Genomic DNA, 9,828 nt, shown 5'->3' on the forward strand with positions numbered 1-9,828 from the left:
GACACTGCAGGCCTTTCTCTGCCTTGATATCTTTGAGTCAAGGCGCCGTGTTGACCTGGTGGATCAGATAAAGGACTGCAAAAGCATTGTCCCAATTGCCCAGTGAGGATGTGGCCAACATTCCGAGGTGTGTTTGTAAATACAGCTCATCTTGGTACAAAGTGCGCAGCGCTGGCAGAGCTGACCACGTTGGAGTACCTCCCGCTGCAGGTACTTCTGAGGAATCCATTCCTCACCACAGGACACACTTTCACACTCAACTTCAGAGGGTGAGTCCTATAACCAAACTCTAACGAGGTAGGTTCTATGATAGGATACTGCTTATTACAATAGAATGTTGCCTTCCAGAACGTAATAATTCATCAATTAATCAACTTTCCTGGTGCATATTTTTAAGATTCTAGAAAATTCAACTAATTTATTTATTACTCATTATTCACTTTTAAAATCATTCAAAATTGCATTTGATAAATATCCATAAAATTATTATATCAAAGAACTATATATACAGAAGACAAGTGCTAAAATTAGTTGAAAAAAGACAACCATTAAATTAGAAGATTTAAACTAAGGAAGTAATGAAATTAAGTATGAAGTTTAGCTCTGAGCTTCCTGATAATAAGATAGAAAAGAAGGGTGGGGGAAAGGTTAGGCTGTGTACTAGTATATCCTGTTATTTAATTAAAGAGCATGCAGATCCATCAGGAGATGTTGCTTTGATAAGTTTCAAGTAGAAATTATCTTCAAAAATTGAATTTAAATAGGGAATTTTAGGAATTCATCTGCTTTGTATTTAAGGCCTATCTATATGTGTGTGTCTCTGTATACATATGGATGTACATATCTATCTGTCTGTCACCTACAGTCTCTTTGTGTGTCTGTGTATTTTAGAGATAAAAATAAAAATTTAGCCCTGGCTGGTTTGGCTCAGTGGATAGAGTGTCAGCCTGGGGACTGAAGGGTCTGGGTTTGATTCCAGTCAAGGGCACATGCCTGGGTTGCAGGCTCAGTCCCCAGAGGGGGTGTGCAGGATTCTCATCACTGATGTTTTGATCTCTCTCTCCCTCTTCCTTCCTCTCTGAAATCAATAAAAAAAATTTAAAAAAATCTATCAGGAACCGTTGCAAGACCTCATCTGTTTCAGTTTGCAGGAGTGGCTGCCCCTCCTGGAAAAGCATCTGATGGAAGGATGAAGGTAAAGGTAATCTCATGTCCCTGGAACATCTGCACATTTACTCTGCCCTGCGGGTTGCTGAGCTGATCCTACACAAGCCTATTGTCTCATAATCTGGAACCTTGGCTGCTAGTGGGAGAGGGATCAGTCAGTCTTGCTGCCCTAAGCCCAGCATCCAAGTGCCCGAGGAAAGCTCTTTGGCACCCAGGTGCCCTGCAGCCAGAGCATTTCTGTGTAAACTCACCCTGTGGGCCAAGTCTAGCATATGACTGGGCGCCTGCTCAGCTTCCATTTGGCACTCCAGTTCCCTCCTGGCCCTGGAACCCTGCCCCAAACCACAGCTGCCTGGCTTGGCGCCTGACACTCTGCCCACTCCTTTCCAGAATACTCGCGCGCTCTCTCTCTCTGGGGAGCTGCAACTTCTCCTCATACCCTTGCCTTGGCTGCTGCAAGGGGTCCTGCTTGGCCCCGATGGCCAGACAGGCCCCAGTGTCATGAAGCTACTTGCCTGTTGTCCAGAAACCCTAACATCCCCTGCCTCCACCTCTCTAATTAAACACCCTGGAGGAGTAGAGCCAAGTTCACCAAACCCCAGGGACGTCATGATGTAGATTCCAGGGTGTCCTCCTTAGAAGCCAGCTCACACCAATCCCGGATTCTCCCCTCTCCCCACCCATCCACTGAATGGAAAGGTTATGAAACCAGAATGAGGTCTCATCTTCCCTAGAAAGTAGCCCACTTCCGAACATCAAGGGGTGTTTGTGGAATAGTGACTGATCCTCAACCTAACAAGCAGAATTAGGAGGGATTCAAAGGCTCCAAAGTTCCCTCATTGCATTGGAGTAAACAAGGTTTGCTGGCTTCCCCTGGCCATGCTGCTGTAGAGAGACTAAGATCTATGACCACCCCCTTGGAGGGAAATTCAGGGATAAGGTCCCCTCCAGCCCTACCCTTTAAGTGCCCAAGAAAGAACTGAAACATTTCCCGACGCTGAGGGGCTTGCTGATAACCCTCTGCGGTCAGTTCTGAGATAAATCAGACAGAGGTTGGGAGCAGGGGGATGGATCTGTTGGGGCTGTAACAGTAGACTGTGTCCTGCTGAGGGGGCCTTTCCAGGTGCCCCCAGCAATGGGCACGGCCAGAAGGAAGTGTAATTGTTGGGAGCCCATCAGGGAATCCTGCAAGCCCAGGTTGTGGGGTGTGTGCTCCCTGAGGCTGAGGGGTCCCAGAGAGTCCCAGTCACAAGACAGCTACTGATGATGATCGGCACGTGCAGCCCATCTGCTTGAAGAAAGAGATGTTTGTAACTGATCAAAACAATTCTGAGGTGCCAAGTGCATAGTAGGCACTCAATAAACATTCACAGCTCCCACCCACCAGAGACCTTGCAGCTGAAGTGGAGAGAGGGGCACCTCGCTCATACCTCCTGCTCAGGCCTTGCCTCTGGGGAGACTCTGATTAGCCATGACCACATGGAGAGAAGAGTTTTCTCTTGGTTCCCTGCTTCTCCCCCTGATTTCCAGGGAAACATTCCTGTGGACAGTGAGGGGAAAGTGGGAGGCAAACTGTGTGGGAATAAAACATGGGTGGGTCACTGCAGTTCTGCTCTTCAAAGCACCTAAACCGCATCAGCCAGGGCCTCTCTTTTGTAACTTGAGCTGCAAGTGCACGGGTATTTATTTTCATGTAGTGATTGAAAAGTGGATAAAATTCATAAATAGTGAATCACATGCCTTAGGTGACCTTCGAATAGAGTAGTAACACAAAGCAATTAATAAAGAATTACATCTGATTTTAGATGTGCCAGAAAGCTAAACAAAATAGAAAGAAAATCCATTATTCTGGCCAAGTAAGACAAGGAGTGATTGTGGACACCGTAGTCATTTTCTTAAAGGAAGAATGACAAGTACACTGAACTCAGAGCCTGCAGTTTGGCTAGAATGCTTTAGGATGGGAAAATACCAAAACCAGCCTCTCTCATCCCCTTTTCCCTGCGGCTGCAAAAGCTCATGCTCTGAGCCTGCTGTGAAGAAGTGAGCACGGCCGGAGCTGCTGGGCCGAGCCAGGGAGGCCTGGAGGCCACTGCCATCCTTGTGGCCGGGAGGCCTGCTGCCAGGAAGCCACAGACAGAAGGCCAAGGGCATGAAACAGTGGCCACAAGAGAGGCTTCAAACAGGACAGCAGAGGGACAAGTCAGTTTATTAAACAACAAAAATTGTTTCAAAGCAAAGTTTGTTAATGTTGTCCAGATTAGAAAAGAGACACAAATACTAGTTTTTCAAAATCTATATCCATTTTTAAATCATCATAAAATGTACTTACAAAACAATTGCCCAGGTTCGGTGTTTCCTATGCATGAGAATTGGGAAAAGAAATGAAAAGCCATAGCAGTACCAGTTTTCAAAGTGTGGTCTACAAGCCCCTTTCCTTATGTCACCCAAGGGTGCCACTGAGTTCCAGCAACCACATCCCAAAAAATCTACTGAGTCAGAATCTCTGATGGTGGGGCCAAGGAATCTGTATTTTTAAAGCTTGTAAGTATAATAATTTTGAAAACCATTCACCCAAAGGGTAAAAGATCAAATTGTTAACATATATCCCACCTTAATCTTGCAGTCAGGCACTGGAAAACACATTGGATTTGGAATCCAAATGCTTGGGTTAAAATTATGCCACTTAGCCTTGAGCAATTCACTTAATTTCCTGTGACTCCAGTTTTTCTCATTTTCAAAATGGAAGTTCTACACAGAGTTGTAAACATTAATTGATAGGTTCCCAAGCCCTAGCGCAGTGCCTGCATAAGGTTGATGCTTGAATGACCTCTTCTGAGCATCACAAGTGCCAGGGCAGATGTAATGATGGAAAAATAAGCCAGGAGAAAACAAATACAAAATGAGTCCATTAGATACCAAGATATAGGCCAAGCAGAGGTAGAGTTTTGACTGCATCTTGTAGGTAAAGAAAATGCTTGTAGGTATACTAGAGTGTCCAGCTGAGCCTGGAGAATACTGGGTATGGAAAGTCCAGTTTCCAGCACGTATATAAGGGATCTATAGTAATACTCAAATTCTAGCAGAGAAAGCAGACAGACCCACAGATACCTTAATTATGTGATAAGCCCATACCCTCCTCAGGGCCTTTGCCCATGCTGGTCCCTGTGCATGAACGCTCTTTACAGCATCAGCCTCCTTTACCTCATTTGGGTTTCAGCACTAATGTCACCCCTTGGAGACAGTGTCCCTGAACTTGCTATTTAAAGCAGCACCACTACATCATCACCCAGTGTCGGTTCTTTCCTGGTGTAGTCACTATCTGAAATTACCTTGTTTACTTGTTTAGTCTCTCTCTTTCCATAGGAACAGAAGCTCCATCTGAGCAAGGCTCCTCACTGTGCTGTTCATTGGATAGCTTTTAAGCAAATGAATTAGCAAAAGGAAGGGTTCTCTGTCATGGGGCTAAGTAAACAACACGTTTGAGATATGTGTTAAGCATATTATCTGGGTACATGGGGGATCTTTAGTAAAAGGTAGCTCTATAATGACTGTTATTTATAGATGTCATGAAATACCAAAAACCCTGACTTTTATGCTTCTGACCCTTCTTAAAAGCAGTATCCAGAGCCCAGGGCAGCAGAGGCTGAGCAGGGAAGACAGGTGGAGGGGAGGTGGGAAGGCATGGGTGGCTGCTGCTGCTTGCCTAGGAAAAGACCTGAGTGGGGAGTGGAGCTGGGAGACTCAGGAAGGTACAGAGCAGGGAGATGAGCTGGGATGAGGCCCTAGAACAGTGATGGCGAACCTATGACACGCGTGTCAGAGGTGACACGCAAACTCATTTTTTTGGTTGATTTTTCTTTGTTAAATGGCATTTAAATATATAAAATAAACATCAAAAATATAAATCTTTGTTTTAATATGGTTGCAAAGATCAAAAAATTTCTATATGTGACACGGCACCAGAGTTAAGTTAGGGTTTTTCAAAATGCTGACACGCTGAGCTCAAAAGGTTTGCCATCACTGTCCTAGAACTTCCGTGGTAGGCTGGGAGTTGGGTTGTGGAGGCTGAGTTTGGGGAGGAGAAAGTCCTAATCTGAATCTTGTTTTAATTATAAATTGATGATGGCCAGACCTAGTTTAGCTCAACTTCAAAATTCTAGATTACAACTATTGAGCCTTTACTATGTTCAAAGCCCTTGTTGGCCCAATGCAGGATAGAGTTGAAGCAGATATGGCTCAGTCCCCTTAGCAAGCACAGCTTGAAAGGTGGGTCACAGCTAATATAATCTTATGATAAGGTGCTCTAATCATGAAACCATTGGGGTGATGTTTCAAAGAATGTCTTGGTAAGACAGAGCAGGGCTGGCAAAGAAAAAATAAGGGTGATCAAAACCACAATGGTGATTAAAAACACGAAATTCAAGAAAAATATCTGGTGTTTGTTTTTTTCATCCACTGAATTTATGTCAAAAAGTTCAGAGTGTTCTTTTTTTTTTTTTTTAAATCCTCACCTGAAGATATGTTTATTGATTTTAGAGAGAGAGGAAGGAAGAGAGAGTGAAACATCAAAGTGAGACAGAAACATCAGTTGGTTACCTCTCATTTGCACCCTGACTGGGGATCAAACCCTCAACCTAGGTATGTGCCCCGACCAGGAATCAAACCTGCAACCTTTTGGTGCACAGGGCAACTCTCCAACCAACTGAGGCACCCGGCCAGGCAGGTTCAGGGTCACCTTTAACTGGCAATATTATGGATAGCAAAGGTCATTTCACTACGATAGACTGCATATCTGAGGTCAGCATAGCTATCAATAATTGGTTTTTGTTTTTTCAGAAACAAAATATGCTGAAATTCAAGAATTCGGCTTGAATGACTATCTGTGTGACTGGCCAAAGCCGAGCCACCTCCACACAGTGAGCCCGGGTGATCACATGGTGCCCTGCGGCCTTAGGACAGAGTCCTGACCTCCTTCACAGGGAAAAATGCAAGAAGGGTTGTTGCCGTTCAGCTCCCCTGACTGCATTCCGGGTTTTTCTGACTCTGTAAAAAACAATCAAATAAAAATGCTATCTTCCTAAAGTTAGAAAATATACTCCGTTTGTACTTTCCCAGGACCTTAAATTTGACTGTGAATTTTTTATTACATGCTGCCCTTGTAACCAACCCTTTGAAATGGAGACTTTACCTTTAAGGAGAATCTGCAGTTTATTATATTAAGTATAAAAGTCAAGTCTTTAGTTAACTCTCAAAAGAAATGAATTTTTGCCTTGTTTTATTTTATATGTAAAATACAGATAGTGTAGATATATGTGTATATATTATATATACATACATATGTATATATAGCAGCCAATGTAGTCTAAGAAAAGGAAAACTTGAAACACACTGACTAGGGATCATGCACCTTTAAAAATCTCTCTCTGTTACCAGTATGATTCTGTGTTGTATACTGAAGTTGAGTTACAAAAAAGAATACATATGAAAAGAACATATGTAAACTTTTATAGAATAACCAATCTAGCGAGCATAGAGTGGTCATCAAGCACTTACCATATGTTCAAAACCACCCTGCGTTCACCCAAGCACAGTACAGGTCGCCTCCAGCTTTACACAGAAGGTGTGGACCCAAGTTCATTGGCAGGTTTCTTTTTTAAAACTCAGAACAAATTTCTTGTAGGCATAAATCTTTGTTTCCTATATTGCACGTTTAATAGACTTGTGGGCTAGCCTAGGGTGTAGCCAGCATATTTGTTTATATGGGCAGTGTTCTCCACATTTCAGTTTATAGTTCAGTCACAAGAACTCAACAACCCATCCCTTCTCCTAGCCACAGAGAGAACCAAAGACTGCAATAAGGGTGGCAGGGTTACTACCATGACTTCTGGGCTACCTTTTATTACCTCCTCTGGTCCTCAGCCCCTTGGTCTGTTGTTGTTTTAATTGGTTTTTAGCGAGACAGGAAGGGAGAAGGATAGAGAGATATACATCATCGATCAGCTGCCTCTTGCATGGCCCCTACAGAGGATCAAGCCCACAACCCGGGCATGTGCCCTGACCAGGAATCCAATCCATGACCTCTTAGTTCCCGGGTTAACACTCAACTGCTGAGCTACACTGGCTGGGCATGTTGCTGTTTTTAATGTGTTGGTTTTGGGTGTACAGCTTAGTGGTTAGAAAAGCATATATTTTACATAGTTTTCCCCTCCATATTTCTAGTAGCCCAACTGGCATCATACATAGTTATCCTATATAATAAAAGGCTAAAATGCAAATTTTCCCCTCAACCAGGAGTTCGACCAGGGGGCGGGGCCGGCTGGCCAACCGCTCGCAGCTCCTCTCTCTCCACCCTTCACCCCGATCAGCCTGATCAGGGCGGGCCAGACCCCATCCATGCACGAATTCGTGCACAGGGCCTCTAGTCACAATATAATTGACTATATTTCCTATGCTTTACTTACTTCCCCATGACTGTTTTGTAGCTACCAATTTGTGCTTCTTAATCCCTTCAACTTTTTCATCCAGTGCCCCTCTGGCAACCACCAGTTCTTTCTATGTATGAGTCCATTTCAACTTTGTGTGTTCATTTATTTTGTTCTTTTGATTCCACATATAAGTGAAATCATATGGTACTTATCTTTCTTGGACTCTTATTTCACTGAGCATAATACCCTCTGGGTCTATCCATGCTGTTGCAAATGGTAAGATTTTATTCTTTTTTATGGATGAGTAATATTTCATTGGGAATATGTATTACAGCCTTTTTACTCATATATTGATGGACATTGGGTTGCTTCCATTGCTTGGCTATAATAAATATCTCTGTAATGAACATAGGGGTGTATATATTCTTTCAAATTGGTGTTTTGGATTTCTCCAGATAAATCCCCAGAAGTGGAATCATTGGGTCTTAATTCAGTTCCTTTTTTTTGTCTAAAGTTTTACATATGTCTCCTTCTCCTCCTATTGACCTCCCCCTCAGCCATTCCTATCCTGAGCAAGCACCCACCACAACAGTCTGTGTCCATTGGTTATGCTAATATGCATGCATACAAGTCCTTTGGTTGCTCTCTATCTGCGCCCCCCCGCCCCCTTCCACACACACACACCTCCTCTGCCATTTGTCTCTGGATCTCTTTTTGTTCATCAAATTATGTTGATCATTATAATGCAGTTCCATTTTTTATCTTTTGAGGAAACTCCATACTGTTTTCCACAGTAGTGGCACCAATTTGCATTCCCACAAACAGTGCATAAGGATCCCCTTTTCTACGCATCCTCACCAACACTTATCATTTGTGGATTTATTGATAATAGCCATTCTGCCAGGCATGAGGTGATATCTCATTGTGGTTTTAATTTGTATTTATCAATAATTAGTGATGTTGGGTATCTTTTCATATGCCTATTGGCCATCTGTATGTCCTCATTGGAGAAGTGTCTATTCAGATCCTCTGCCCATTTTTTAATTGGATTGTTTGCTTTTTTGGTGCAGAGTAATATGAGTTCTTCATACATTTTGTATATTAAGCCCTTATCAGATGCATCATTGGTTAATCTGTTCTCTCTTTTAGTAAGCTGTCTCTTTGTGTGTGTGTGTGTGGTTTCCTTACCTGTGCAAAACCTTTTCAGTTTGATGTAATCCCATTTGTTAATTTTTTCTTTTGTTTCCCTTGCCTGAGGAGATATATATCAGAAAAAAAATATATTGCTAAGAGAAATGTCAAAGATTTTTCTGCTTAGGTTTGCTTCTAGAATTTTTATGGCTTTGAGTCTTACATTTAAGTCTTTAATCCATTTTGAGTTTATTTTTTATAAGGCGTAGTCTAGTTTTATTTTTATTTTTTGCACAAATTCCCCAGCACTGTTTATTGAATACACTGTCTTTATCCCATTGTATGTGAGTCAAATACTAATTGACCATAAAGGTGTGGGTTTGTTTCTGGGCTCTCTATTCTGTTCCATTGATCTATATGCGTGTTTTTATGTTGTTCAGTGCACATGGTGATAAGGAGACCATTAGCCCCTCCAGGCTTGCTTCCTAACTGCCTTACTTCCCTTATAGGGGAAAAAAGAGTGTCCTCCCCGTAAATTCCAGAATCAAGTTTTTATTTCCCTGGTTTGCTCTTGGAATCATTCCTGAACCTGCCACTGTGTCCAGAGGATTTTGGTACTCTGGCCACATTTACATCACATTGACAAACAAGTCCTATCCAATCACATGGATTAACAAAAAAAAAAAAAAGAAGAAGAAGAAGTAGAAAAGGATGGTTCTCCGTGGAAAATTGTTGTACTATGATCAGAAGAAGGAGAAGTGAATGGTAGAAAGGCAAAACCAAAGGTGTTCACTACAGGGAGTGATAATTAATATTCTATCACTGGCCTGGTTTGGCGCAGGGCTGAGCCTGCAGGTGGCCAATGACCATTAATGTATGTGCATTATTAGAACAGACAGGGACTAATAAAGTCCTGGTGTGGTAAAATATAACAGCAGGTTTTAGATGTCTTATATTTGTTTACAGTTAGAGTTTTAAACAAGTCTTTACTTAAATATAATGTCATTAAATATTATTTAATTAAATGAGCTACATAATAAATAGGGATGGCAAAATTGAGGCTTTGAAAGCTTGGTAACAGATAATCTGGATTGTTGACAGAGTT

The 9,828-nt window shown here is 42.3% G+C and overlaps 1 long non-coding RNA gene across 1 annotated transcript; it reads left to right on the forward strand.

Annotated features, from left to right (window-relative positions):
* Nucleotides 1-234: 234 nt before the first annotated feature.
* Nucleotides 235-6,093, forward strand: LOC139005059 (uncharacterized). The gene is made up of 3 exons (XR_011470638.1): nucleotides 235-269; nucleotides 1,145-1,195; nucleotides 6,004-6,093. It is a non-coding gene; the product is annotated as an uncharacterized lncRNA (long non-coding RNA).
* Nucleotides 6,094-9,828: the final 3,735 nt, after the last annotated feature.

The sequence above is a fragment of the Myotis yumanensis genome, unplaced genomic scaffold (assembly GCF_028538775.1).
Source record: "Myotis yumanensis isolate MYYU_CA2020_CCGP unplaced genomic scaffold, mMyoYum1.0.hap1 SCAF_3, whole genome shotgun sequence".
Classification (NCBI taxonomy): domain Eukaryota; kingdom Metazoa; phylum Chordata; class Mammalia; order Chiroptera; family Vespertilionidae; genus Myotis; species Myotis yumanensis.